At 38.5% G+C, this 27,298-nt stretch overlaps 13 non-coding genes across 13 annotated transcripts; all 13 read left to right on the top strand.

Moving 5' to 3' along the window:
• Positions 1 to 1,591: 1,591 nt before the first annotated feature.
• On the top strand, positions 1,592 to 1,663 carry TRNAC-GCA (transfer RNA cysteine (anticodon GCA)). Its single transcript has one exon. It is a non-coding gene; the product is annotated as a tRNA-Cys (tRNA).
• Positions 1,664 to 2,670: 1,007 nt separating this feature from the next.
• Positions 2,671 to 2,742, top strand: TRNAC-GCA (transfer RNA cysteine (anticodon GCA)). Its single transcript has one exon. It is a non-coding gene; the product is annotated as a tRNA-Cys (tRNA).
• A 3,145-nt stretch (positions 2,743 to 5,887) lies between these two features.
• Positions 5,888 to 5,959, top strand: TRNAC-GCA (transfer RNA cysteine (anticodon GCA)). The gene has a single exon. It is a non-coding gene; the product is annotated as a tRNA-Cys (tRNA).
• A 2,077-nt stretch (positions 5,960 to 8,036) lies between these two features.
• Positions 8,037 to 8,108, top strand: TRNAC-GCA (transfer RNA cysteine (anticodon GCA)). The gene has a single exon. It is a non-coding gene; the product is annotated as a tRNA-Cys (tRNA).
• Positions 8,109 to 9,105: 997 nt separating this feature from the next.
• On the top strand, positions 9,106 to 9,177 carry TRNAC-GCA (transfer RNA cysteine (anticodon GCA)). The gene has a single exon. It is a non-coding gene; the product is annotated as a tRNA-Cys (tRNA).
• Positions 9,178 to 10,184: 1,007 nt separating this feature from the next.
• TRNAC-GCA (transfer RNA cysteine (anticodon GCA)) lies at positions 10,185 to 10,256 on the top strand. Its single transcript has one exon. It is a non-coding gene; the product is annotated as a tRNA-Cys (tRNA).
• Positions 10,257 to 11,253: 997 nt separating this feature from the next.
• TRNAC-GCA (transfer RNA cysteine (anticodon GCA)) lies at positions 11,254 to 11,325 on the top strand. The gene has a single exon. It is a non-coding gene; the product is annotated as a tRNA-Cys (tRNA).
• A 2,084-nt stretch (positions 11,326 to 13,409) lies between these two features.
• On the top strand, positions 13,410 to 13,481 carry TRNAC-GCA (transfer RNA cysteine (anticodon GCA)). The gene has a single exon. It is a non-coding gene; the product is annotated as a tRNA-Cys (tRNA).
• Positions 13,482 to 16,627: 3,146 nt separating this feature from the next.
• On the top strand, positions 16,628 to 16,699 carry TRNAC-GCA (transfer RNA cysteine (anticodon GCA)). The gene has a single exon. It is a non-coding gene; the product is annotated as a tRNA-Cys (tRNA).
• A 3,152-nt stretch (positions 16,700 to 19,851) lies between these two features.
• On the top strand, positions 19,852 to 19,923 carry TRNAC-GCA (transfer RNA cysteine (anticodon GCA)). The gene has a single exon. It is a non-coding gene; the product is annotated as a tRNA-Cys (tRNA).
• A 2,077-nt stretch (positions 19,924 to 22,000) lies between these two features.
• TRNAC-GCA (transfer RNA cysteine (anticodon GCA)) lies at positions 22,001 to 22,072 on the top strand. Its single transcript has one exon. It is a non-coding gene; the product is annotated as a tRNA-Cys (tRNA).
• A 2,074-nt stretch (positions 22,073 to 24,146) lies between these two features.
• On the top strand, positions 24,147 to 24,218 carry TRNAC-GCA (transfer RNA cysteine (anticodon GCA)). Its single transcript has one exon. It is a non-coding gene; the product is annotated as a tRNA-Cys (tRNA).
• Positions 24,219 to 26,295: 2,077 nt separating this feature from the next.
• TRNAC-GCA (transfer RNA cysteine (anticodon GCA)) lies at positions 26,296 to 26,367 on the top strand. The gene has a single exon. It is a non-coding gene; the product is annotated as a tRNA-Cys (tRNA).
• The last annotated feature ends 931 nt before the right edge of the window (positions 26,368 to 27,298 follow it).

Genomic DNA, 27,298 nt, shown 5'->3' with positions numbered 1-27,298 from the left:
ATGATGTCACAATAGGGTGGTTCCATGAAAGAATTTCGCAATGTCAGCAGAAATACTTGGCAGGGATGCGCGTGCAGCAGCATGACGTGTGATTGACGTGCAACTAGGGGGTGAAGGGGACTTGACATTTAGCTCTACGTGTGGAGACAGAAGTCTGGGGGGTCAAGTCAACCTAATCCCAAATCATATCTAACATCCTATGTTTAAAGAACTATGTTATCCAAAAGGAAAGGTCTTTCGAACAAAATCTATTCTATACTGACTGTGAGTGCGTGTACAAGCGTCTAAGTGTCTACACTAGATGCGAGGGCAGAAATCTTCCATAGTAACAGGGCTATGAATTACTTGCATAAAGACAGAGAAGCCGGGCCCTTTGCTCGGTAGCTGGAAGAATGTTTACTTAAACTACTAGACAGGAATGCATTGGATGGGGAGCGGAGCAGATAATCTCGAAGGTGAAATACAGTTTTTGGCAGGCAACAGGCTGGAGTCAGGCACCGTTAGCCGCGCAGGGAATAGGACAAAGTTCATGGATACAGATGCAAGCTCAGACTGGAGCTTTCAGAGGCAGAAGGCAGGAAAAGGCTTAACGGCAGAATCAGGGCCTACTCGCCTGGACTGTAAAATGGGATAAATGAACCATATAAAGCCGGTGGCCTTTCATACTTAGGAATAGAATATCCGGCCCATTCATGGCGGATCTGAAAGAGGACATGTTGGCGGTGGACGCACATGTGTTTGCGTCTTCATAACTGGAACTGGAGGGATCATACATGTACTTATGATTTATACATGAAACCGTTGGGGTCCAAGATAGGGGACATAACTGATCATAAAAATCCATATTTCCACAATACAGTTTGGTGCTTCCTTGTAGCGCACTAAAGAAATGGCATAGTATACTCGGCAGCGCTGCATTCAATCTATTTCTCATTTAACCTGTGTCCTCAGTCTTACATATATTCCTCCTCTCCTCTGTGCATACAAAATATGTGTTTGTTTAAAGCACTTCATTCTTGTCCAACGTAGAAACTATTTAATTTCTCCTTAAAACCTCTGCCTACGTGCAAAATGTATGAACCCTCGTTGCAGATGAAAAAAGGCTGGCTCGAAGACTCAGGCCATTTTCGAACACAAAATGGCCTTTTACGATATATTAAATTGATGGTACTTGAAAGGGACATTTGGGTGTACCTTCCAAATACCAAATTGCAGTGGTATGTAGAAATGTTTTTCGTCCATCATTTGGCCCAAAACAATCATACTTCACCACCATCTCGGTGATTGTGGTAACCAATCCGCGAAAGGATAAGGCGTCCCGTAAAAAGCTCTTCCCCTTTGAGAATGTTTCAAAACAAGCACTTTATGTACAGGCATTGGTCCTATGGACCACTGCCTGTTCAAATAAAATAACAATGAAACATATAAATATTTTTTTTAAACGATCCCGTTTTCCTTCAATAAATAATATTAAGAACTACTTCTCCTGTTCCACAGTTTCAAGCTTGTACTTTCCGGCCCAACTGAGCATGATGCTCACACTCTTTCATGAGGTACTGATATATTTTCATTCCGACTCTCACAAATAGGTGGGGCTATAGCTCAGTGGTAGAGCATTTGACTGCAGATCAAGAGGTCCCTGGTTCAAATCCAGGTGTCCCCTTAGCCTGTTTTGGATCTTGTGTTTGTAGCTGGGACTTTTCATAAAACCCCTTTGGATAATCATTGACAGAGTCAGTGTTCGCTTGGATCTTACACTTTAATAGCATTACAATGTCACTGCTCAAAACCTGAGAGTAAATGGATTTTTATACAGGGCTCAGTATTCCGTATGGGAAATGTCTGAAAAAGCATTGATTTATTTTGGAATCTGGCTCTTCCTTTCACAGCACCAAACAAAGGGAATGGACTATGAAAGCAATTGACAACTTTGTTTTACAGTTTGGTGCTTCCTTTGATCGCACTACAGAAATTGCATAGAAAAGTGGGCAGAAATGCAGTCAATCTATTCCTCATTTAACCTGTGTCCTTAGTCTTACATGTATTCCACCTCTTCTCTGTGCATACAAAGTATGTGTTTGTTTGAAGCACTTCATTTTTGTGCAATGCATAATCTATTTACTTTCTACTAAAAAACGCTGCCCACATACAAGATGTACGAACCCTAGTTATAGGTGCAAGCAGGCTGGTCTGAGAAACCAGGCCATTTGCGAACACAAAATAGCTTTTTCTGATGTATTAAATCGAAGGTACATGAAATGGGTGTTTGGTTGTACCATCAAATACCAAATTGTAGTGGTATGTAGAAATGTTTTTTCACCGTAATTTGGCCCAAAACAATCATACTTCACCACCATATCAGTGATTGTGGTAATCAATCTACAAAGATAAGTAGTCTCGTAAAAACCTCTTCCTCTTTGAGAATGTTTCAAAACAAACATTTTAATTACAGATATTGGTCCTATGGACCACTGCCTATTCAAATAAAATAACAATTAAACACATACATTTTGTTTTTTAAATGATCTTGTTTTCCTTTAATTAATAATATTAAGACTACTTCTCCTTTTCCGCAGTTTCAAGCTCGTACTTTGTGGCCCAACTGAGCTTGAGCCTCTCACTCTTTCATGATGTACTGATATATTGTCATTCTGATCTTTGAAAACAGTTGGGGATATAGCTCAGTGGTAGAGCATTTGACTGCAGATCAAGAGGTCCCTGGTTCAAATCCGGGTATCCCCTAAGCCCATTTTGGTTCTGGTGTTTGTAGCTGGGATCTTTCATAAAGTCCCTTTGGATCACCATTGACAGAGTCAGTGTTCAGTTGGATCTTATACTTTATTAGCATTACAGTGTCACTGCTCAAAACCTGGGAATAAATGCATTTTTACACAGGGCGTGGGAACTTTCTGAAACATCATTGATTTATTTTGGAATCCGGCTCTTCCTTTCACAGTTTCAAACACAGAGAATGACTATGAAAACAATTGAAAACTTTGTTATACACTTTGGTGCTTCCTTGTAGCGCACTAAAGAAATGGCATAGTATACTCGGCAGGGCTGCAGTCAATCTATTTCTCATTTAACCTGTGTCCTCAGTCTTACATATATTCCTCCTCTCCTCTGTGCATACAAAATATGTGTTTGTTTAAAGCACTTCATTCTTGTGCAACGTAGAAACTATTTAATTTCTCCTTAAAACCTCTGCCTACGTGCAAAATGTATGAACCCTCGTTGCAGATGAAAAAAGGCTGGCTCGAAGACTCAGGCCATTTTCGAACACAAAATGGCCTTTTTTGATATATTAAATTGATGGTACTTGAAAGGGACGTTTGGGTGTACCTTCCAAATACCAAATTGCAGTGGTATGTAGAAATGTTTTTCGGCCATTATTTGGCCCAAAACAATCATACTTCACCACCATCTCGGTGATTGTGGTAACCAATCCGCGAAAGGATAAGGCGTCCCATAAAAACCTCTTCCCCTTTGAGAATGTTTCAAAACAAGCATTTTATGTACAGGCATTGGTCCTATGGACCACTGCCTGTTCAAATAAAATAACAATGAAACATATAAATATCTTGTTTAAACGATCCCGTTTTCCTTCAATAAATAATATTAAGAACTACTTCTCCTGTTCCACAGTTTCAAGCTTGTACTTTCCGGCCCAACTGAGCATGATGCTCACACTCTTTCATGATGTACTGATATATTGTCATTCTGATCTTTGAAAACAGTTGGGGATATAGATCAGTGGTAGAGCATTTGACTGCAGATCAAGAGGTCCTTGGTTCAAATCCGGGTGTCCTCTAAACCTATTTTGTTTCTGGTGTTTGTAGCTGGGATCTTTCATAAAGTCCCTTTGGATCACCATTGACAGAGTCAGTGTTCAGTTGGATCTTATACTTTATTAGCATTACAGTGTCACTGCTCAAAACCTGGGATTAAATGCATTTTTACACAGGGCGTGGGAACTTTCTGAAACATCATTGATTTATTTTGGAATCCGGCTCTTCCTTTCACAGCTTCAAGCAAAGAGAATGACTATGAAAACAATTGAAAACTTTGTTATACAGTTTGGTGCTTCCTTGTAGCGCACTAAAGAAATGGCATAGTATACTCGGCAGCGCTGCAGTCAATCTATTTCTCATTTAACCTGTGTCCTCAGTCTTACATATATTCCTCCTCTCCTCTGTGCATACAAAATATGTGTTTGTTTAAAGCACTTCATTCTTGTGCAACGTAGAAACTATTTAATTTCTCCTTAAAACCTCTGCCTACGTGCAAAATGTATGAACCCTCGTTGCAGATGAAAAAAGGCTGGCTCGAAGACTCAGGCCATTTTCGAACACAAAATGGCCTTTTCTGATATATTAAATTGATGGTACTTGAAAGGGACGTTTGGGTGTACCTTCCAAATACCAAATTGCAGTGGTATGTAGAAATGTTTTTCGTCCATCATTTGGCCCAAAACAATCATCCTTCACCACCATCTCGGTGATTGTGGTAACCAATCTGCGAAAGGATAAGGCGTCCCGTAAAAACCTCTTCCCCTTTGAGAATGTTTCAAAACAAGCATTTTATGTACAGGCATTGGTCCTATGGACCACTGCCTGTTCAAATAAAATAACAATGAAACATATAAATATTTTTTTTAAACGATCCCGTTTTCCTTCAATAAATAATATTAAGAACTACTTCTCCTGTTCCAAAGTTTCAAGCTTGTACTTTCCGGCCCAACTGAGCATGATGCTCACACTCTTTCATGAGGTACTGATATATTTTCATTCCGACTCTCACAAACAGGTGGGGGCATAGCTCAGTGGTAGAGCATTTGACTGCAGATCAAGAGGTACCTGGTTCAAATTCAGGTGTCCCCTTAGCCTGTTTTGGTTCTTGTGTTTGTAGCTGGGACTTTTCATAAAACCCCTTTGGATCATCATTGACAGAGTCAGTGTTCGCTTGGATCTTACACTTTAACAGCATTACAATGTCACTGCTCAAAACCTGAGAGTAAATGCATTTTTATACAGGGCTCGGTATTCCGTATGGGAAATGTCTGAAAAAGCATTGATTTATTTTGGAATCTGGCTCTTCCTTTCACAGCACCAAACAAAGGGAATGGACTATGAAAGCAATTGGCAACTTTGTTTTAGAGTTTAGTGCTTCCTTCAATCGCACTACAGAAATTGCATAGAAAAGTGGGCAGCAATGCAGTCAATCTATTCCTCATTTAACCTGTGTCCTCAGTCTTACATGTATTCCACCTCTTCTCTGTGCATACAAAGTATGTGTTTGTTTGAAGCACTTCATTTTTGTGCAATGCATAATCTATTTACTTTCTACTAAAAAACGCTGCCCACGTACAAGATGTACGAACCCTAGTTGCAGGTGCAAGCAGGCTGGTCTGAGAAACCAGGCCATTTGCGAACACAAAAAAGCTTTTTCTGATGTATTAAATCGAAGGTACATGAAAGGGGTGTTTGGTTGTACCTTCAAATACCAAATTGTAGTGGTATGCAGAAACATTTTTTCTCCGTAAATTGGCCCAAAACAATCATACTTCACCCCATATCAGTGATTGTGGTAATCAATCCACAAAGATAAGTAGTCTCGTAAAACCCTCTTCCCCTTTGATAATGTTTCAAAACAAACATTTTAATTACAGATATTGGTCCTATGGACCACTGCCTATTCAAATAAAATAACAATTAAACATATACATTTTGTTTTTTAAATGATCCTGCTTTCCTTTAATTAATAATATTAAGAACTACTTCTCCTTTTCAACAGTTTCAAGCTCGTACTGTGTGGCCCAACTGAGCTTGAGCCTCTCACTCTTTCATGATGTACTGATATATTGTCATTCTGATCTTTGAAAACAGTTGGGGATATAGCTCAGTGGTAGAGCATTTGACTGCAGATCAAGAGGTCCTTGGTTCAAATCCGGGTGTCCCCTAAACCTATTTTGTTTCTGGTGTTTGTAGCTGGGATCTTTCATAAAGTCCCTTTGGATCACCATTGACAGAGTCAGTGTTCAGTTGGATCTTATACTTTATTAGCATTACAGTGTCACTGCTCAAAACCTGGGATTAAATGCATTTTTACACAGGGCGTGGGAACTTTCTGAAACATCATTGATTTATTTTGGAATCCGGCTCTTCCTTTCACAGCTTCAAGCAAAGAGAATGACTATGAAAACAATTGAAAACTTTGTTATACAGTTTGGTGCTTCCTTGTAGCGCACTAAAGAAATGGCATAGTATACTCGGCAGCGCTGCAGTCAATCTATTTCTCATTTAACCTGTGTCCTCAGTCTTACATATATTCCTCCTCTCCTCTGTGCATACAAAATATGTGTTTGTTTAAAGCACTTCATTCTTGTGCAACGTAGAAACTATTTAATTTCTCGTTAAAACCTCTGCCTACGTGCAAAATGTATGAACCCTCGTTGCAGATGAAAAAAGGCTGGCTCGAAGACTCAGGCCATTTTCGAACACAAAATGGCATTTTCTGATATATTAAATTGATGGTACTTGAAAGGGACGTTTGGGTGTACCTTCCAAATACCAAATTGCAGTGGTATGTAGAAATGCTTTTCGTCCATTATTTGGCCCAAAACAATCATACTTCACCACCATCTCGGTGATTTTGGTAACCAATCCGCGAAAGGATAAGGCGTCCCATAAAAACCTCTTCCCCTTTGAGAATGTTTCAAAACAAGCATTTTATGTACAGGCATTGGTCCTATGGACAACTGCCTGTTCAAATAAAATAACAATGAAACATATAAATATTTTTTTTAAACGATCCCGTTTTCCTTCAATAAATAATATTAAGAACTACTTCTTATGTTCCACAGTTTCAAGCTGGTACTTTCCGGCCCAACTGAGCATGATGCTCACACTCTTTCATGAGGTACTGATATATTTTCATTCCGACTCTCACAAGCAGGTGGGGGCATAGCTCAGTGGGAGAGCATTTGACTGCAGATCAAGAAGTCCCTGATTCAAATTCAGGTGTCCCCTTAGCCAGTTTTGGTTCTTGTGTTTGTAGCTGGGACTTTTCATAAAACCCCTTTGGATCATCATTGACAGAGTCAGTGTTCGCTTGGATCTTACACTTTAATAGCATTACAATGTCACTGCTCAAAACCTGAGAGTAAATGCATTTTTATACAGGGCTCGGTATTCCGTATGGGAAATGTCTGAAAAAGCATTGATTTATTTTGGAATCTGGCTCTTCCTTTCACAGCACCAAACAAAGGGAATGGACTATGAAAGCAATTGACAACTTTGTTTTACAGTTTGGTGCTTCCTTTGATCGCACTACAGAAATTGCATAGAAAAGTGGGCAGAAATGCAGTCAATCTATTCCTCATTTAACCTGTGTCCTCAGTCTTACATGTATTCCACCTCTTCTCTGTGCATACAAAGTATGTGTTTGTTTGAAGCACTTCATTTTTGTGCAATGCATAATCTATTTACTTTCTACTAAAAAACGCTGCCCACGTACAAGATGTACGAACCCTAGTTGCAGGTGCAAGCAGGCTGGTCTGAGAAACCAGGCCATTTGCGAACACAAAATAGCTTTTTCTGATGTATTAAATCGAAGGTACATGAAATGGATGTTTGGTTGTACCTTCAAATACCAAATTGTAGTGGTATGTAGAAATGTTTTTTCACCGTAATTTGGCCCAAAACAATCATACTTCACCACCATATCAGTGATTGTGGTAATCAATCCACAAAGATAAGTAGTCTCGTAAAAACCTCTTCCTCTTTGAGAATGTTTCAAAACAAACATTTTAATTACAGATATTGGTCCTATGGACCACTGCCTATTCAAATAAAATAACAATTAAACATATACATTTTGTTTTTTAAATGATCCTGCTTTCCTTTAATTAATAATATTAAGAACTACTTCTCCTTTTCCACAGTTTCAAGCTCGTACTTTGTGGCCCAACTGAGCTTGAGCCTCTCACTCTTTCATGATGTACTGATATATTGTCATTCTGATCTTTGAAAACAGTTGGGGATATAGCTCAGTGGTAGAGCATTTGACTGCAGATCAAGAGGTCCCTGGTTCAAATCCGGGTGTCCCCTAAGCCTATTTTGGTTCTGGTGTTTGTAGCTGGGATCTTTCATAAAGTCCCTTTGGATCACCATTGACAGAGTCAGTGTTCAGTAGTATCTTATACTTTATTAGCATTACAGTGTCACTGCTCAAAACCTGGGAATAAATGCATTTTTACACAGGGCGTGGGAACTATCTGAAACATCATTGATTTATTTTGGAATCCGGCTCTTCCTTTCACAGCTTCAAGCAAAGAGAATGACTATGAAAACAATTGAAAACTTTGTTATACAGTTTGGTGCTTCCTTGTAGCACACTAAAGAAATGGAATAGTATACTCGGCAGCGCTGCAGTCAATCTATTTCTCATTTAACCTGTGTCCTCAGTCTTACATATATTCCTCCTCTCCTCTGTGCATACAAAATATGTGTTTGTTTAAAGCACTTCATTCTTGTGCAACGTAGAAACTATTTAATTTCTCGTTAAAACCTCTGCCTACGTGCAAAATGTATGAACCCTCGTTGCAGATGAAAAAAGGCTGGCTCGAAGACTCAGGCCATTTTCGAACACAAAATGGCATTTTCTGATATATTAAATTGATGGTACTTGAAAGGGACGTTTGGGTGTACCTTCCAAATACCAAATTGCAGTGGTATGTAGAAATGCTTTTCGTCCATTATTTGGCCCAAAACAATCATACTTCACCACCATCTCGGTGATTTTGGTAACCAATCCGCGAAAGGATAAGGCGTCCCATAAAAACCTCTTCCCCTTTGAGAATGTTTCAAAACAAGCATTTTATGTACAGGCATTGGTCCTATGGACCACTGCCTGTTCAAATAAAATAACAATGAAACATATAAATATTTTTTTTAAACGATCCCGTTTTCCTTCAATAAATAATATTAAGAACTACTTCTCCTGTTCCACAGTTTCAAGCTTGTACTTTCCGGCCCAACTGAGCATGATGCTCACACTCTTTCATGAGGTACTGATATATTTTCATTCCGACTATCACAAACAGGTGGGGACATAGCTCAGTGGTAGAGCATTTGACTGCAGATCAAGAGGTCCCTGGTTCAAATCCAGGTGTCCCCTTAGCCTGTTTTGGTTCTTGTGTTTGTAGCTGGGACTTTTCATAAAACCCCTTTGGATCATCATTGACAGAGTCAGTGTTCGCTTGGATCTTACACTTTAATAGCATTACAATGTCACTGCTCAAAACCTGAGAGTAAATGCATTTTAAACAGGGCTCGGTATTCCGTATGGGAAATGTCTGAAAAAGCATTGATTTATTTTGGAATCTGGCTCTTCCTTTCACAGCACCAAACAAAGGGAATGGACTATGAAAGCAATTGACAACTTTGTTTTACAGTTTGGTGCTTCCTTTGATCGCACTACAGAAATTGCATAGAAAAGTGGGCAGAAATGCAGTCAATCTATTCCTCATTTAACCTGTGTCCTCAGTCTTACATGTATTCCACCTCTTCTCTGTGCATACAAAGTATGTGTTTGTTTGAAGCACTTCATTTTTGTGCAATGCATAATCTATTTACTTTCTACTAAAAAACGCTGCCCACGTACAAGATGTACGAACCCTAGTTGCAGGTGCAAGCAGGCTGGTCTGAGAAACCAGGCCATTTGCGAACACAAAATAGCTTTTTCTGATGTATTAAATCGAAGGTACATGAAATGGATGTTTGGTTGTACCTTCAAATACCAAATTGTAGTGGTATGTAGAAATGTTTTTTCACCGTAATTTGGCCCAAAACAATCATACTTCACCACCATATCAGTGATTGTGGTAATCAATCCACAAAGATAAGTAGTCTCGTAAAAACCTCTTCCTCTTTGAGAATGTTTCAAAACAAACATTTTAATTACAGATATTGGTCCTATGGACCACTGCCTATTCAAATAAAATAACAATTAAACATATACATTTTGTTTTTTAAATGATCCTGCTTTCCTTTAATTAATAATATTAAGAACTACTTCTCCTTTTCCACAGTTTCAAGCTCGTACTTTGTGGCCCAACTGAGCTTGAGCCTCTCACTCTTTCATGATGTACTGATATATTGTCATTCTGATCTTTGAAAACAGTTGGGGATATAGCTCAGTGGTAGAGCATTTGACTGCAGATCAAGAGGTCCCTGGTTCAAATCCGGGTGTCCCCTAAGCCTATTTTGGTTCTGGTGTTTGTAGCTGGGATCTTTCATAAAGTCCCTTTGGATCACCATTGACAGAGTCAGTGTTCAGTAGTATCTTATACTTTATTAGCATTACAGTGTCACTGCTCAAAACCTGGGAATAAATGCATTTTTACACAGGGCGTGGGAACTATCTGAAACATCATTGATTTATTTTGGAATCCGGCTCTTCCTTTCACAGCTTCAAGCAAAGAGAATGACTATGAAAACAATTGAAAACTTTGTTATACAGTTTGGTGCTTCCTTGTAGCGCACTAAAGAAATGGCATAGTATACTCGGCAGCGCTGCAGTCAATCTATTTCTCATTTAACCTGTGTCCTCAGTCTTACATATATTCCTCCTCTCCTCTGTGCATACAAAATATGTGTTTGTTTAAAGCACTTCATTCTTGTGCAACGTAGAAACTATTTAATTTCTCGTTAAAACCTCTGCCTACGTGCAAAATGTATGAACCCTCGTTGCAGATGAAAAAAGGCTGGCTCGAAGACTCAGGCCATTTTCGAACACAAAATGGCATTTTCTGATATATTAAATTGATGGTACTTGAAAGGGACGTTTGGGTGTACCTTCCAAATACCAAATTGCAGTGGTATGTAGAAATGCTTTTCGTCCATTATTTGGCCCAAAACAATCATACTTCACCACCATCTCGGTGATTTTGGTAACCAATCCGCGAAAGGATAAGGCGTCCCATAAAAACCTCTTCCCCTTTGAGAATGTTTCAAAACAAGCATTTTATGTACAGGCATTGGTCCTATGGACCACTGCCTGTTCAAATAAAATAACAATGAAACATATAAATATTTTTTTTAAACGATCCCGTTTTCCTTCAATAAATAATATTAAGAACTACTTCTCCTGTTCCACAGTTTCAAGCTTGTACTTTCCGGCCCAACTGAGCATGATGCTCACACTCTTTCATGAGGTACTGATATATTTTCATTCCGACTCTCACAAACAGGTGGGGACATAGCTCAGTGGTAGAGCATTTGACTGCAAATCAAGAGGTCCCTGGTTCAAATCCAGGTGTCCCCTAAGCCTGTTTTGGTTCTTCTGTTTGTAGCTGGGACTTTTCATAAAACCCCTTTGGATCATCATTGACAGAGTCAGTGTTCGCTTGGATCTTACACTTTAACAGCATTACAATGTCACTGCTCAAAACCTGAGAGTAAATGCATTTTAAACAGGGCTCGGTATTCCGTATGGGAAATGTCTGAAAAAGCATTGATTTATTTTGGAATCTGGCTCTTCCTTTCACAGCACCAAACAAAGGGAATGGACTATGAAAGCAATTGACAACTTTGTTTTACAGTTTGGTGCTTCCTTTGATCGCACTACAGAAATTGCATAGAAAAGTGGGCAGAAATGCAGTCAATCTATTCCTCATTTAACCTGTGTCCTCAGTCTTACATGTATTCCAAGTCTTCTCTATGCATACAAAGTATGTGTTTGTTTGAAGCACTTCATTTTTGTGCAATGCATAATCTATTTACTTTCTACTTAAAAACGCTGCCCACGTACAAGATGTACGAACCCTAGTTGCAGGTGCAAGCAGGCTGGTCTGAGAAACCAGGCCATTTGCGAACACAAAATAGCTTTTTCTGATGTATTAAATCGAATTTACATGAAATGGGTGTTTGGTTGTACCTTCAAATACCAAATTGTAGTGGTATGTACAAATGTTTTTTCACCGTAATTTGGCCCAAAACAATCATACTTCACCACCATATCAGTGATTGTGGTAATCAATCCACAAAGATAAGTAGTCTCGTAAAAACCTCTTCCTCTTTGAGAATGTTTCAAAACAAACATTTTAATTACAGATATTGGTCCTATGGACCACTGCCTATTCAAATAAAATAACAATTAAACATATACATTTTGTTTTTTAAATGATCCTGTTTTCCTTTAATTAATAATATTAAGAACTACTTCTCCTTTTCCACAGTTTCAAGCTCGTACTTTGTGGCCCAACTGAGCTTGAGCCTCGCACTCTTTCATGATGTACTGATATATTGTCATTCTGATCTTTGAAAACAGTTGGGGATATAGCTCAGTGGTAGAGCATTTGACTGCAGATCAAGAAGTCCCTGATTCAAATTCAGGTGTCCCCTTAGCCAGTTTTGGTTCTTGTGTTTGTAGCTGGGACTTTTCATAAAACCCCTTTGGATCATCATTGACAGAGTCAGTGTTCGCTTGGATCTTACACTTTAATAGCATTACAATGTCACTGCTCAAAACCTGAGAGTAAATGCATTTTTATACAGGGCTCGGTATTCCGTATGGGAAATGTCTGAAAAAGCATTGATTTATTTTTGAATCTGGCTCTTCCTTTCACAGCACCAAACAAAGGTAATGGACTATGAAAGCAATTGACAACTTTGTTTTACAGTTTGGTGCTTCCTTTGATCGCACTACAGAAATTGCATAGAAAAGTGGGCAGAAATGCAGTCAATCTATTCCTCATTTAACCTGTGTCCTCAGTCTTACATGTATTCCACCTCTTCTCTGTGCATACAAAGTATGTGTTTGTTTGAAGCACTTCATTTTTGTGCAATGCATAATCTATTTACTTTCTACTAAAAAACGCTGCCCACGTACAAGATGTACGAACCCTAGTTGCAGGTGCAAGCAGGCTGGTCTGAGAAACCAGGCCATTTGCGAACACAAAATAGCTTTTTCTGATGTATTAAATCGAAGGTACATGAAATGGGTGTTTGGTTGTACCTTCAAATACCAAATTGTAGTGGTATGTAGAAATGTTTTTTCACCGTAATTTGGCCCAAAACAATCATACTTCACCACCATATCAGTGATTGTGGTAATCAATCCACAAAGATAAGTAGTCTCGTAAAAACCTCTTCCTCTTTGAGAATGTTTCAAAACAAACATTTTAATTACAGATATTGGTCCTATGGACCACTGCCTATTCAAATAAAATAATAATTAAACATATACATTTTGTTTTTTAAATGATCCTGTTTTACTTTAATTAATAATATTAAGAACCACTCCTTTTCCACAGTTTCAAGCTCGTACTTTGTGGCCCAACTGAGCTTGAGCCTCTCACTCTTTCATGATGTACTGATATATTGTCATTCTGATGTTTGAAAACAGTTGGGGATATAGCTCAGTGGTAGAGCATTTGACTGCAGATCAAGAGGTCCCTGGTTCAAATCCGGGTGTCCCCTAAACCTATTTTGGTTCTGGTGTTTGTAGCTGGGATCTTTCATAAAGTCCCTTTGGATCACCATTGACAGAGTCAGTGTTCAGTTGGATCTTATACTTTATTAGCATTACAGTGTCACTGCTCAAAACCTGGGAATAAATGCATTTTTACACAGGGCGTGGGAACTTTCTGAAACATCATTGATTTATTTTGGAATCCGGCTCTTCCTTTCACAGCTTCAAGCAAAGAGAATGACTATGAAAACAATTGAAAACTTTGTTATACAGTTTGGTGCTTCCTTTGATCGCACTACAGAAATGGCATAGTATACTCGGCAGCGCTGCAGTCAATATATTTCTCATTTAACCTGTGTCCTCAGTCTTACATATATTCCTCCTCTCCTCTGTGCATACAAAATATGTGTTTGTTTAAAGCACTTCATTCTTGTGCAACATAGAAACTATTTAATTTCTCCTTAAAACCTCTGCCTACGTGCAAAATGTATGAACCCTCGTTGCAGATGAAAAAAGGCTGGCTCGAAGACTCAGGCCATTTTCGAACACAAAATGGCCTTTTCTGATATATTAAATTGATGGTACTTGAAAGGGATGTTTGGGTGTACCTTCCAAATACCAAATTGCAGTGGTATGTAGAAATGTTTTTCGTCCATTATTTGGCCCAAAACAATCATTCTTCACCACCATCTCGGTGATTGTGGTAACCAATCCGCGAAAGGATAAGGCGTCCCGTAAAAACCTCTTCCCCTTTGAGAATGTTTCAAAACAAGCATTTTATGTACAGGCATTGGTCCTATGGACCACTGCCTGTTCAAATAAAATACCAATGAAACATATAAATATTTTTTTTAAATGATCCCGTTTTCCTTCAATAAATAATATTAAGAACTACTTCTCCTGTTCCAAAGTTTCAAGCTTGTACTTTCCGGCCCAACTGAGCATGATGCTCACACTCTTTCATGAGGTACTGATATATTTTCATTCCGACTCTCACAAACAGGTGGGGACATAGCTCAGTGGTAGAGCATTTGACTGCAGATCAAGAGGTACCTGGTTCAAATTCAGGTGTCCCCTTAGCCTGTTTTGGTTCTTGTGTTTGTAGCTGGGACTTTTCAAAAAACCACTGCGGATCATCATTGACAGAGTCAGTGTTCGCTTGGATCTTACACTTTAACAGCATTACAATGTCACTGCTCAAAACCTGAGAGTAAATGCATTTTTATACAGGGCTCGGTATTCCGTATTGGAAATGTCTGAAAAACCATTAAGTTATTTTCGAATCTGGCTCTTCTTTTCACAGCACCAAACAAAGGGAATGGACTATGAAAGCAATTGACAACTTTGTTTTACAGTTTGGTGCTTCCTTTGATCGCACTACAGAAATTGCATAGAAAAGTGGGCAGAAATGCAGTCAATCTATTCCTCATTTAACCTGTGTCCTCAGTCTTACATGTATTCCACCTCTTCTCTGTGCATACAAAGTATGTGTTTGTTTGAAGCACTTCATTTTTGTGCAATGCATAATCTATTTACTTTCTACTAAAAAACGCTGCCCACGTACAAGATGTACGAACCCTAGTTGCAGGTGCAAGCAGGCTGGTCTGAGAAACCAGGCCATTTGCGAACACAAAAAAGCTTTTTCTGATGTATTAAATCGAAGGTACATGAAAGGGGTGTTTGGTTGTACCTTCAAATACCAAATTGTAGTGGTATGCAGAAACATTTTTTCTCCGTAAATTGGCCCAAGACAATCATACTTCACCCCATATCAGTGATTGTGGTAATCAATCCACAAAGATAAGTAGTCTCGTAAAAACCTGTTCCTCTTTGAGAATGTTTCAAAACAAACATTTTAATTACAGATATTGGTCCTATGGACCACTGCCTATTCAAATAAAATAACAATTAAACATATACATTTTGTTTTTTAAATGATCCTGCTTTCCTTTAATTAATAATATTAAGAACTACTTCTCCTTTTCAACAGTTTCAAGCTCGTACTTTGTGGCCCAACTGAGCTTGAGCCTCTCACTCTTTCATGATGTACTGATATATTGTCATTCTGATCTTTGAAAACAGTTGGGGATATAGATCAGTGGTAGAGCATTTGACTGCAGATCAAGAGGTCCTTGGTTCAAATCCGGGTGTCCCCTAAACCTATTTTCTTTCTGGTGTTTGTAGCTGGGATCTTTCATAAAGTCCCTTTGGATCACCATTGACAGAGTCAGTGTTCAGTTGGATCTTATACTTTATTAGCATTACAGTGTCACTGCTCAAAACCTGGGATTAAATGCATTTTTACACAGGGCGTGGGAACTTTCTGAAACATCATTGATTTATTTTGGAATCCGGCTCTTCCTTTCACAGCTTCAAGCAAAGAGAATGACTATGAAAACAATTGAAAACTTTGTTATACAGTTTGGTGCTTCCTTGTAGCACACTAAAGAAATGGCATAGTATACTCGGCAGCGCTGCAGTCAATCTATTTCTCATTTAACCTGTGTCCTCAGTCTTACATATATTCCACCTCTCCTCTGTGCATACAAAATATGTGATTGTTTAAAGCACTTTAATCTTCGTGCAACGTAGAAACTATTTAATTTCTCCTTAAAACCTCTGCCTACGTGCAAAATGTATGAACCCTCGTTGCAGATGAAAAAAGGCTGGCTCGAAGACTCAGGCCATTTTCGAACACAAAATGGCCTTTTCTGATATATTAAATTGATGGTACTTGAAAGGTACGTTTGGGTGTACCTTCCAAATACCAAATTGCAGTGGTATGTAGAAATGTTTTTCGTCCATTATTTTGCCCAAAACAATCATACTTCACCACCATCTCGGTGATTGTGGTAACCAATCCGCGAAAGGATAAGGCGTCCCATAAAAACCTCTTCCCCTTTGAGAATGTTTCAAAACAAGCATTTTATGTACAGGCATTGGTCCTATGAACCACTGCCTGTTCAAATAAAATAACAATGAAACATATAAATATATTTTTTAAACGATCCCGTTTTCCTTCAATAAATAATATTAAGAACTACTTCTCCTGTTCCACAGTTTCAAGCTTGTACTTTCCGGCCCAACTGAGCATGATGCTCAAACTCTGTCATGAGGTACTGATATATTTTCATTCCGACTCTCACAAACAGGTGGGGACATAGCTCAGTGGTAGAGCATTTGACTGCAGATCAAGAGGTCCCTGGTTCAAATCCAGGTGTCCCCCAAGCCTGTTTTGGTTCTTCTGTTTGTAGCTGGGACTTTTCATAAAACCCCTTTGGATCATCATTGAAAGAGTCAGTGTTCGCTTGGATCTTACACTTTAACAGCATTACAATGTCACTGCTCAAAACCTGAGAGTAAATGCATTTTATACAGGGCTCGGAATTCCGTATGGGAAATGTCTGAAAAAGCATTGATTTTTTTGGAATCTGGCTCTTCCTTTCACAGCACCAAACAAAGGGAATGGACTATGAAAGCAATTGACAACTTTGTTTTACAGTTTGGTGCTTCCTTTGATCGCACTACAGAAATTGCATAGAAAAGTGGGCAGAAATGCAGTCAATCTATTCCTCATTTAACCTGTGTCCTCAGTCTTACATGTATTCCACCTCTTCTCTATGCATACAAAGTATGTGTTTGTTTGAAGCACTTCATTTTTGTGCAATGCATAATCTATTTACTTTCTACTTAAAAACGCTGCCCACGTACAAGATGTACGAACCCTAGTTGCAGGTGCAAGCAGGCTGGTCTGAGAAACCAGGCCATTTGCGGACACAAAATAGCTTTTTCTGATGTATTAAATCGAATTTACATCAAATGGGTGTTTGGTTGTACCTTCAAATACCAAATTGTAGTGGTATGTAGAAATGTTTTTTCACCGTAATTTTGCCCAAAACAATCATACTTCACCACCATATCAGTGATTGTGGTAATCAATCCACAAAGATAAGTAGTCTCGTAAAAACCTCTTCCTCTTTGAGAATGTTTCAAAACAAACTTTTTAATTACAGATATTGGTCCTATGGACCACTGCCTATTCAAATAAAATAACAATTAAACATATACATTTTGTTTTTTAAATGATCCTGTTTTCCTTTAATTAATAATATTAAGAACTACTTCTCCTTTTCCACAGTTTCAAGCTCGTACTTTGTGGCCCAACTGAGCTTGAGCCTCGCACTCTTTCATAATGTACTGATATATTGTCATTCTGATCTTTGAAAACAGTTGGGGATATAGCTCAGTGGTAGAGCATTTGACTGCAGATCAAGAAATCCCTGGTTCAAATCCGGGTGTACCCTAAACCTATTTTGGTTCTGGTGTTTGTAGCTGGGATCTTTCATAAAGTCCCTTTGGATCACCATTGACAGAGTCAGTGTTCAGTTGGATCTTATACTTTATTAGCATTACAGTGTCACTGCTCAAAACCTGGGAATAAATGCATTTTTACACAGGACGTGGGAACTTTCTGAAACATCATTGATTTATTTTGGAATCCGGCTCTTCCTTTCACAGCTTCAAACAAAGAGAATGACTATGAAAACAATTGAAAACTTTGTTATACAGTTTGGTGCTTCCTTGTAGCGCACTAAAGAAATCGCATAGTATACTCGGCAGGGCTGCAGTCAATCTATTTCTCATTTAACCTGTGTCCTCAGTCTTACATATATTCCTCCTCTCCTCTGTGCATACAAAATATGTGTTTGTTTAAAGCACTTCATTCTTGTGCAACGTAGAAACTATTTAATTTCTCCTTAAAACCTCTGCCTACATGCAAAATGTATGAACCCTCGTTGCAGATGAAAAAAGGCTGGCTCGAAGACTCAGGCCATTTTCGAACACAAAATGGCCTTTTCTGATATATTAAATTGATGGTACTTGAAAGGGACGTTTGGGTGTACCTTCCAAATACCAAATTGCAGTGGTATGTATAAATGTTTTTCGGCCATTATTTGGCCCAAAACAATCATACTTCACCACCATCTCGGTGATTGTGGTAACCAATCCGCGAAAGGATAAGGCGTCCCATAAAAACCTCTTCCCCTTTGAGAATGTTTCAAAACAAGCATTTTATGTACAGGCATTGGTCCTATGGACCACTGCCTGTTCAAATAAAATAACAATGAAACATATAAATATTTTTTTTAAACGATCCCGTTTTCCTTCAATAAATAATATTAAGAACTACTTCTTATGTTCCACAGTTTCAAGCTGGTACTTTCCGGCCCAACTGAGCATGATGCTCACACTCTTTCATGAGGTACTGATATATTTTCATTCCGACTCTCACAAGCAGGTGGGGGCATAGCTCAGTGGTAGAGCATTTGACTGCAGATCAAGAAGTCCCTGATTCAAATTCAGGTGTCCCCTTAGCCAGTTTTGGTTCTTGTGTTTGTAGCTGGGACTTTTCATAAAACCCCTTTGGATCATCATTGACAGAGTCAGTGTTCGCTTGGATCTTACACTTTAATAGCATTACAATGTCACTGCTCAAAACCTGAGAGTAAATGCATTTTTATACAGGGCTCGGTATTCCGTATGGGAAATGTCTGAAAAAGCATTGATTTATTTTGGAATCTGGCTCTTCCTTTCACAGCACCAAACAAAGGTAATGGACTATGAAAGCAATTGACAACTTTGTTTTACAGTTTGGTGCTTCCTTTGATCGCACTACAGAAATTGCATAGAAAAGTGGGCAGAAATGCAGTCAATCTATTCCTCATTTAACCTGTGTCCTCAGTCTTACATGTATTCCACCTCTTCTCTGTGCATACAAAGTATGTGTTTGTTTGAAGCACTTCATTTTTGTGCAATGCATAATCTATTTACTTTCTACTAAAAAACGCTGCCCACGTACAAGATGTACGAACCCTAGTTGCAGGTGCAAGCAGGCTGGTCTGAGAAACCAGGCCATTTGCGAACACAAAATAGCTTTTTCTGATGTATTAAATCGAAGGTACATGAAATGGGTGTTTGGTTGTACCTTCAAATACCAAATTGTAGTGGTATGTAGAAATGTTTTTTCACCGTAATTTGGCCCAAAACAATCATACTTCACCACCATATCAGTGATTGTGGTAATCAATCCACAAAGATAAGTAGTCTCGTAAAAACCTCTTCCTCTTTGAGAATGTTTCAAAACAAACATTTTAATTACAGATATTGGTCCTATGGACCACTGCCTATTCAAATAAAATAACAATTAAACATATACATTTTGTTTTTTAAATGATCCTGTTTTACTTTAATTAATAATATTAAGAACTACTCCTTTTCCACAGTTTCAAGCTCGTACTTTGTGGCCCAACTGAGCTTGAGCCTCTCACTCTTTCATGATGTACTGATATATTGTCATTCTGATGTTTGAAAACAGTTGGGGATATAGCTCAGTGGTAGAGCATTTGACTGCAGATCAAGAGGTCCCTGGTTCAAAGCCGGGTGTCCCCTAAACCTATTTTGGTTCTGGTGTTTGTAGCTGGGATCTTTCATAAAGTCCCTTTGGATCACCATTGACAGAGTCAGTGTTCAGTTGGATCTTATACTTTATTAGCATTACAGTGTCACTGCTCAAAACCTGGGAATAAATGCATTTTTACACAGGGCGTGGGAACTTTCTGAAACATCATTGATTTATTTTGGAATCCGGCTCTTCCTTTCACAGCTTCAAGCAAAGAGAATGACTATGAAAACAATTGAAAACTTTGTTATACAGTTTGGTGCTTCCTTGTAGCGCACTAAAGAAATGGCATAGTATACTCGGCAGCGCTGCAGTCAATCTATTTCTCATTTAACCTGTGTCCTCAGTCTTACATATATTCCTCCTCTCCTCTGTGCATACAAAATATGTGTTTGTTTAAAGCACTTCATTCTTGTGCAACATAGAAACTATTTAATTTCTCCTTAAAACCTCTGCCTACGTGCAAAATGTATGAACCCTCGTTGCAGATGAAAAAAGGCTGGCTCGAAGACTCAGGCCATTTTCGAACACAAAATGGCCTTTTCTGATATATTAAATTGATGGTACTTGAAAGGGATGTTTGGGTGTACCTTCCAAATACCAAATTGCAGTGGTATGTAGAAATGTTTTTCGTCCATTATTTGGCCCAAAACAATCATACTTCACCACCATCTCGGTGATTGTGGTAACCAATCCGCGAAAGGATAAGGCGTCCCGTAAAAACCTCTTCCCCTTTGAGAATGTTTCAAAACAAGCATTTTATGTACAGGCATTGGTCCTATGGACCACTGCCTGTTCAAATAAAATACCAATGAAACATATAAATATTTTTTTTAAACGATCCCGTTTTCCTTCAATAAATAATATTAAGAACTACTTCTCCTGTTCCAAAGTTTCAAGCTTGTACTTTCCGGCCCAACTGAGCATGATGCTCACACTCTTTCATGAGGTACTGATATATTTTCATTCCGACTCTCACAAACAGGTGGGGACATAGCTCAGTGGTAGAGCATTTGACTGCAGATCAAGAGGTACCTGGTTCAAATTCAGGTGTCCCCTTAGCCTGTTTTGGTTCTTGTGTTTGTAGCTGGGACTTTTCAAAAAACCACTTTGGATCATCATTGACAGAGTCAGTGTTCGCTTGGATCTTACACTTTAATAGCATTACAATGTCACTGCTCAAAACCTGAGAGTAAATGCATTTTTATACAGGGCTCGGTATTCCGTATGGGAAATGTCTGAAAAAGCATTGATTTATTTTGGAATCTGGCTCTACCTTTCACAGCACCAAACAAAGGGAATGGACTATGAAAGCAATTGACAACTTTGTTTTACAGTTTGGTGCTTCCTTTGATCGCACTACAGAAATTGCATAGAAAAGTGGTCAGAAATGCAGTCAATCTATTCCTCATTTAACCTGTGTCCTCAGTCTTACATGTATTCCACCTCTTCTCTGTGCATACAAAGTATGTGTTTGTTTGAAGCACTTCATTTTTGTGCAATGCATAATCTATTTACTTTCTACTAAAAAACGCTGCCCACGTACAAGATGTACGAACCCTAGTTGCAGGTGCAAGCAGGCTGGTCTGAGAAACCAGGCCATTTGCGAACACAAAATAGCTTTTTCTGATGTATTAAATCGAAGGTACATGAAATGGGTGTTTGGTTGTACCTTCAAATACCAAATTGTAGTGGTATGTAGAAATGTTTTTTCACCGTAATTTGGCCCAAAACAATCATACTTCACCACCATATCAGTGATTGTGGTAATCAATCCACAAAGATAAGTAGTCTCGTAAAAACCTCTTCCTCATTGAGAATGTTTCAAAACAAACATTTTAATTACAGATATTGGTCCTATGGACCACTGCCTATTCAAATAAAATAACAATTAAACATATACATTTTGTTTTTTAAATGATCCTGCTTTCCTTTAATTAATAATATTAAGAACTACTTCTCCTTTTCCACAGTTTCAAGCTCGTACTTTGTGGCCCAACTGAGCTTGAGCCTCTCACTCTTTCATGATGTACTGATATATTGTCATTATGATCTTTGAAAACAGTTGGGGATATAGCTCAGTGGTAGAGCATTTGACTGCAGATCAAGAGGTCCCTGGTTCAAATCCGGGTGTCCCCTAAGCCTATTTTGGTTCTGGTGTTTGTAGCTGGGATCTTTCATAAAGTCCCTTTGGATCACCATTGACAGAGTCAGTGTTCAGTTAGATCTTATACTTTATTAGCATTACAGTGTCACTGCTCAAAACCTGGGAATAAATGCATTTTTACACAGGGCGTGGGAACTTTCTGAAACATCATTGATTTTTTTTGGAATCCGGCTCTTCCTTTCACAGCTTCAAGCAAAGAGAATGACTATGAAAACAATTGAAAACTTTGTTATACAGTTTGGTGCTTCCTTGTAGCGCACTAAAGAAATGGCATAGTATACTCGGCAGCGCTGCAGTCAATCTATTTCTCATTTAACCTGTGTCCTCAGTCTTACATATATTCCTCCTCTCCTCTGTGCATACAAAATATGTGTTTGTTTAAAGCACTTCATTCTTGTGCAACGTAGAAACTATTTAATTTCTCGTTAAAACCTCTGCCTACGTGCAAAATGTATGAACCCTCGTTGCAGATGAAAAAAGGCTGGCTCGAAGACTCAGGCCATTTTCGAACACAAAATGGCATTTTCTGATATATTAAATTGATGGTACTTGAAAGGGACGTTTGGGTGTACCTTCCAAATACCAAATTGCAGTGGTATGTAGAAATGCTTTTCGTCCATTATTTGGCCCAAAACAATCATACTTCACCACCATCTCGGTGATTTTGGTAACCAATCCGCGAAAGGATAAGGCGTCCCATAAAAACCTCTTCCCCTTTGAGAATGTTTCAAAACAAGCATTTTATGTACAGGCATTGGTCCTATGGACCACTGCCTGTTCAAATAAAATAACAATGAAACATATAAATATTTTTTTTAAACGATCCCGTTTTCTTTCAATAAATAATATTAAGAACTACTTCTTATGTTCCACAGTTTCAAGCTGGTACTTTCCGGCCCAACTGAGCATGATGCTCACACTCTTTCATGAGGTACTGATATATTTTCATTCCGACTCTCACAAGCAGGTGGGGGCATAGCTCAGTGGTAGAGCATTTGACTGCAGATCAAGAAGTCCCTGATTCAAATTCAGGTGTCCCCTTAGCCAGTTTTGGTTCTTGTGTTTGTAGCTGGGACTTTTCATAAAACCCCTTTGGATCATCATTGACAGAGTCAGTGTTCGCTTGGATCTTACACTTTAATAGCATTACAATGTCACTGCTCAAAACCTGAGAGTAAATGCATTTTTATACAGGGCTCGGTATTCCGTATGGGAAATGTCTGAAAAAGCATTGATTTATTTTGGAATCTGGCTCTTCCTTTCACAGCACCAAACAAAGGTAATGGACTATGAAAGCAATTGACAACTTTGTTTTACAGTTTGGTGCTTCCTTTGATCGCACTACAGAAATTGCATAGAAAAGTGGGCAGAAATGCAGTCAATCTATTCCTCATTTAACCTGTGTCCTCAGTCTTACATGTATTCCACCTCTTCTCTGTGCATACAAAGTATGTGTTTGTTTGAAGCACTTCATTTTTGTGCAATGCATAATCTATTTACTTTCTACTAAAAAACGCTGCCCACGTACAAGATGTACGAACCCTAGTTGCAGGTGCAAGCTGGCTGGTCTGAGAAACCAGGCCATTTGCGAACACAAAATAGCTTTTTCTGATGTATTAAATCGAAGGTACATGAAATGGGTGTTTGGTTGTACCTTCAAATACCAAATTGTAGTGGTATGTAGAAATGTTTTTTCACCGTAATTTGTCCCAAAACAATCATACTTCACCACCATATCAGTGATTGTGGTAATCAATCCACAAAGATAAGTAGTCTCGTAAAAACCTCTTCCTCTTTGAGAATGTTTCAAAACAAACATTTTAATTACAGATATTGGTCCTATGGACCACTGCCTATTCAAATAAAATAACAATTAAACATATACATTTTGTTTTTTAAATGATCCTGTTTTACTTTAATTAATAATATTAAGAACTACTCCTTTTCCACAGTTTCAAGCTCGTACTTTGTGGCCCAACTGAGCTTGAGCCTCTCACTCTTTCATGATGTACTAATATATTGTCATTCTGATGTTTGAAAACAGTTGGGGATATAGCTCAGTGGTAGAGCATTTGACTGCAGATCAAGAGGTCCCTGGTTCAAATCCGGGTGTCCCCTAAACCTATTTTGGTTCTGGTGTTTGTAGCTGGGATCTTTCATAAAGTCCCTTTGGATCACCATTGACAGAGTCAGTGTTCAGTTGGATCTTATACTTTATTAGCATTACAGTGTCACTGCTCAAAACCTGGGAATAAATGCATTTTTACACAGGGCGTGGGAACTTTCTGAAACATCATTGATTTATTTTGGAATCCGGCTCTTCCTTTCACAGCTTCAAGCAAAGAGAATGACTATGAAAACAATTGAAAACTTTGTTATACAGTTTGGTGCTTCCTTGTAGCGCACTAAAGAAATGGCATAGTATACTCGGCAGCGCTGCAGTCAATCTATTTCTCATTTAACCTGTGTCCTCAGTCTTACATATATTCCTCCTCTCCTCTGTGCATACAAAATATGTGTTTGTTTAAAGCACTTCATTCTTGTGCAACATAGAAACTATTTAATTTCTCCTTAAAACCTCTGCCTACGTGCAAAATGTATGAACCCTCGTTGCAGATGAAAAAAGGCTGGCTCGAAGACTCAGGCCATTTTCGAACACAAAATTGCCTTTTCTGATATATTAAATTGATGGTACTTGAAAGGGATGTTTGGGTGTACCTTCCAAATACCAAATTGCAGTGGTATGTAGAAATGTTTTTCGTCCATTATTTGGCCCAAAACAATCATACTTCACCACCATCTCGGTGATTGTGGTAACCAATCCGCGAAAGGATAAGGCGTCCCGTAAAAACCTCTTCCCCTTTGAGAATGTTTCAAAACAAGCATTTTATGTACAGGCATTGGTCCTATGGACCACTGCCTGTTCAAATAAAATACCAATGAAACATATAAATATTTTTTTTAAACGATCCCGTTTTCCTTCAATAAATAATATTAAGAACTACTTCTCCTGTTCCAAAGTTTCAAGCTTGTACTTTCCGGCCCAACTGAGCATGATGCTCACACTCTTTCATGAGGTACTGATATATTTTCATTCCGACTCTCACAAACAGGTGGGGACATAGCTCAGTGGTAGAGCATATGACTGCAGATCAAGAGGTACCTGGTTCAAATTCAGGTGTCCCCTTAGCCTGTTTTGGTTCTTGTGTTTGTAGCTGGGACTTTTCAAAAAAACCCTTTGGATCATCATTGACAGAGTCAGTGTTCGCTTGGATCTTACACTTTAATAGCATTACAATGTCACTGCTCAAAACCTGAGAGTAAATGCATTTTTATACAGGGCTCGGTATTCCGTATGGGAAATGTCTGAAAAAGCATTGATTTATTTTGGAATCTGGCTCTTCCTTTCACAGCACCAAACAAAGGGAATGGACTATGAAAGCAATTGACAACTTTGTTTTACAGTTTGGTGCTTCCTTTGATCGCACTACAGAAATTGCATAGAAAAGTGGGCAGAAATGCAGTCAATCTATTCCTCATTTAACCTGTGTCCTCAGTCTTATATGTATTCCACCTCTTCTCTGTGCATACAAAGTATGTGTTTGTTTGAAGCACTCCATTTTTGTGCAATGCATAATCTCTTTACTTTCTACTAAAAAACGCTGCCCACGTACAAGATGTACGAACCCTAGTTGCAGGTGCAAGCAGGCTGGTCTGAGAAACCAGGCCATTTGCGAACACAAAATAGCTTTTTCTGATGTATTAAATCGAAGGTACATGAAATGGATGTTTGGTTGTACCTTCAAATACCAAATTGTAGTGGTATGTAGAAATGTTTTTTCACCGTAATTTGGCCCAAAACAATCATACTTCACCACCATATCAGTGATTGTGGTAATCAATCCACAAAGATAAGTAGTCTCGTAAAAACCTCTTCCCCTTTGAGAATGTTTCAAAACAAACATTTTAATTACACTTATTGGTCCTATGAACCACTGCCTATTCAAATAAAATAACAATCAAACATATACATTTTGTTTTTTAAATGATCCTGTTTTCCTTTAATTAATAATATTAAGAACTACTTCTCCTTTTCCACAGTTTCAAGCTCGTACTTTGTGGCCCAACTGAGCTTGAGCCTCTCACTCTTTCATGATGTACTGATATATTGTCATTCTGATCTTTGGAAATAGTTGGGGATATAGCTCAGTGGTAGAGCATTTGACTGCAAATCAAGAGGTCCCTGGTTCAAATCCGGGTGTCCCCTAAACCTATTTTGGTTCTGGTGTTTGTAGCTGGGATCTTTCATAAAGTCCCTTTGGATCACCATTGACAGAGTCAGTGTTCAGTTGGATGTTATACTTTATTAGCATTACAGTGTCACTGCTCAAAACCTGGGAATAAATTCATTTTTACACAGGGCGTGGGAACATTCTGAAACATCATTGATTTATTTTGGAATCCGGCTCTTCCTTTCACAGCTTCAAGCAAAGAGAATGACTATGAAAACAATTGAAAACTTTGTTCTACAGTTTGGTGCTTCCTTGTAGCGCACTAAAGAAATGGCATAGTATACTCGGCAGCGCTGCAGTCAATCTATTTCTCATTTAACCTGTGTCCTCAGTCTTACATATATTCCTCCTCTCCTCTGTGCATACAAAATATGTGTTTGTTTAAAGCACTTCATTCTTGTGCAACGTAGAAACTATTTAATTTCTCCTTAAAACCTCTGCCTATGTGCAAAATGTATGAACCCTCGTTGCAGATGAAAAAAGGCTGGCTCGAAGACTCAGGCCATTTTCGAACACAAAATGGCCTTTTCTGATATATTAAATTGATGGTACTTGAAAGGGACGTTTGGGTGTACCTTCCAAATACCAAATTGCAGTGGTATGTAGAAATGTTTTTCGTCCATTATTTGGCCCAAAACAATCATACTTCACCACCATCTCGGTGATTGTGGTAACCAATCCGCGAAAGGATAAGGCGTCCCATTAAAACCTCTTCCCCTTTGAGAATGTTTCAAAACAAGCATTTTATGTACAGGCATTGGTCCTATGGACCACTGCCTGTTCAAATAAAATAACAATGAAACATATAAATATTTTTTTTAAACGATCCCGTTTTCCTTCAATAAATAATATTAAGAACTACTTCTCCTGTTCCACAGTTTCAAGCTTGTACTTTCCGGCCCAACT

The sequence above is a fragment of the Triturus cristatus genome, chromosome 4_1, assembly GCF_964204655.1.
Source record: "Triturus cristatus chromosome 4_1, aTriCri1.1, whole genome shotgun sequence".
Classification (NCBI taxonomy): domain Eukaryota; kingdom Metazoa; phylum Chordata; class Amphibia; order Caudata; family Salamandridae; genus Triturus; species Triturus cristatus.
Note: the sequence above shows the minus strand (reverse complement) of the source record. Positions and strands in the feature narration are given on the sequence as shown.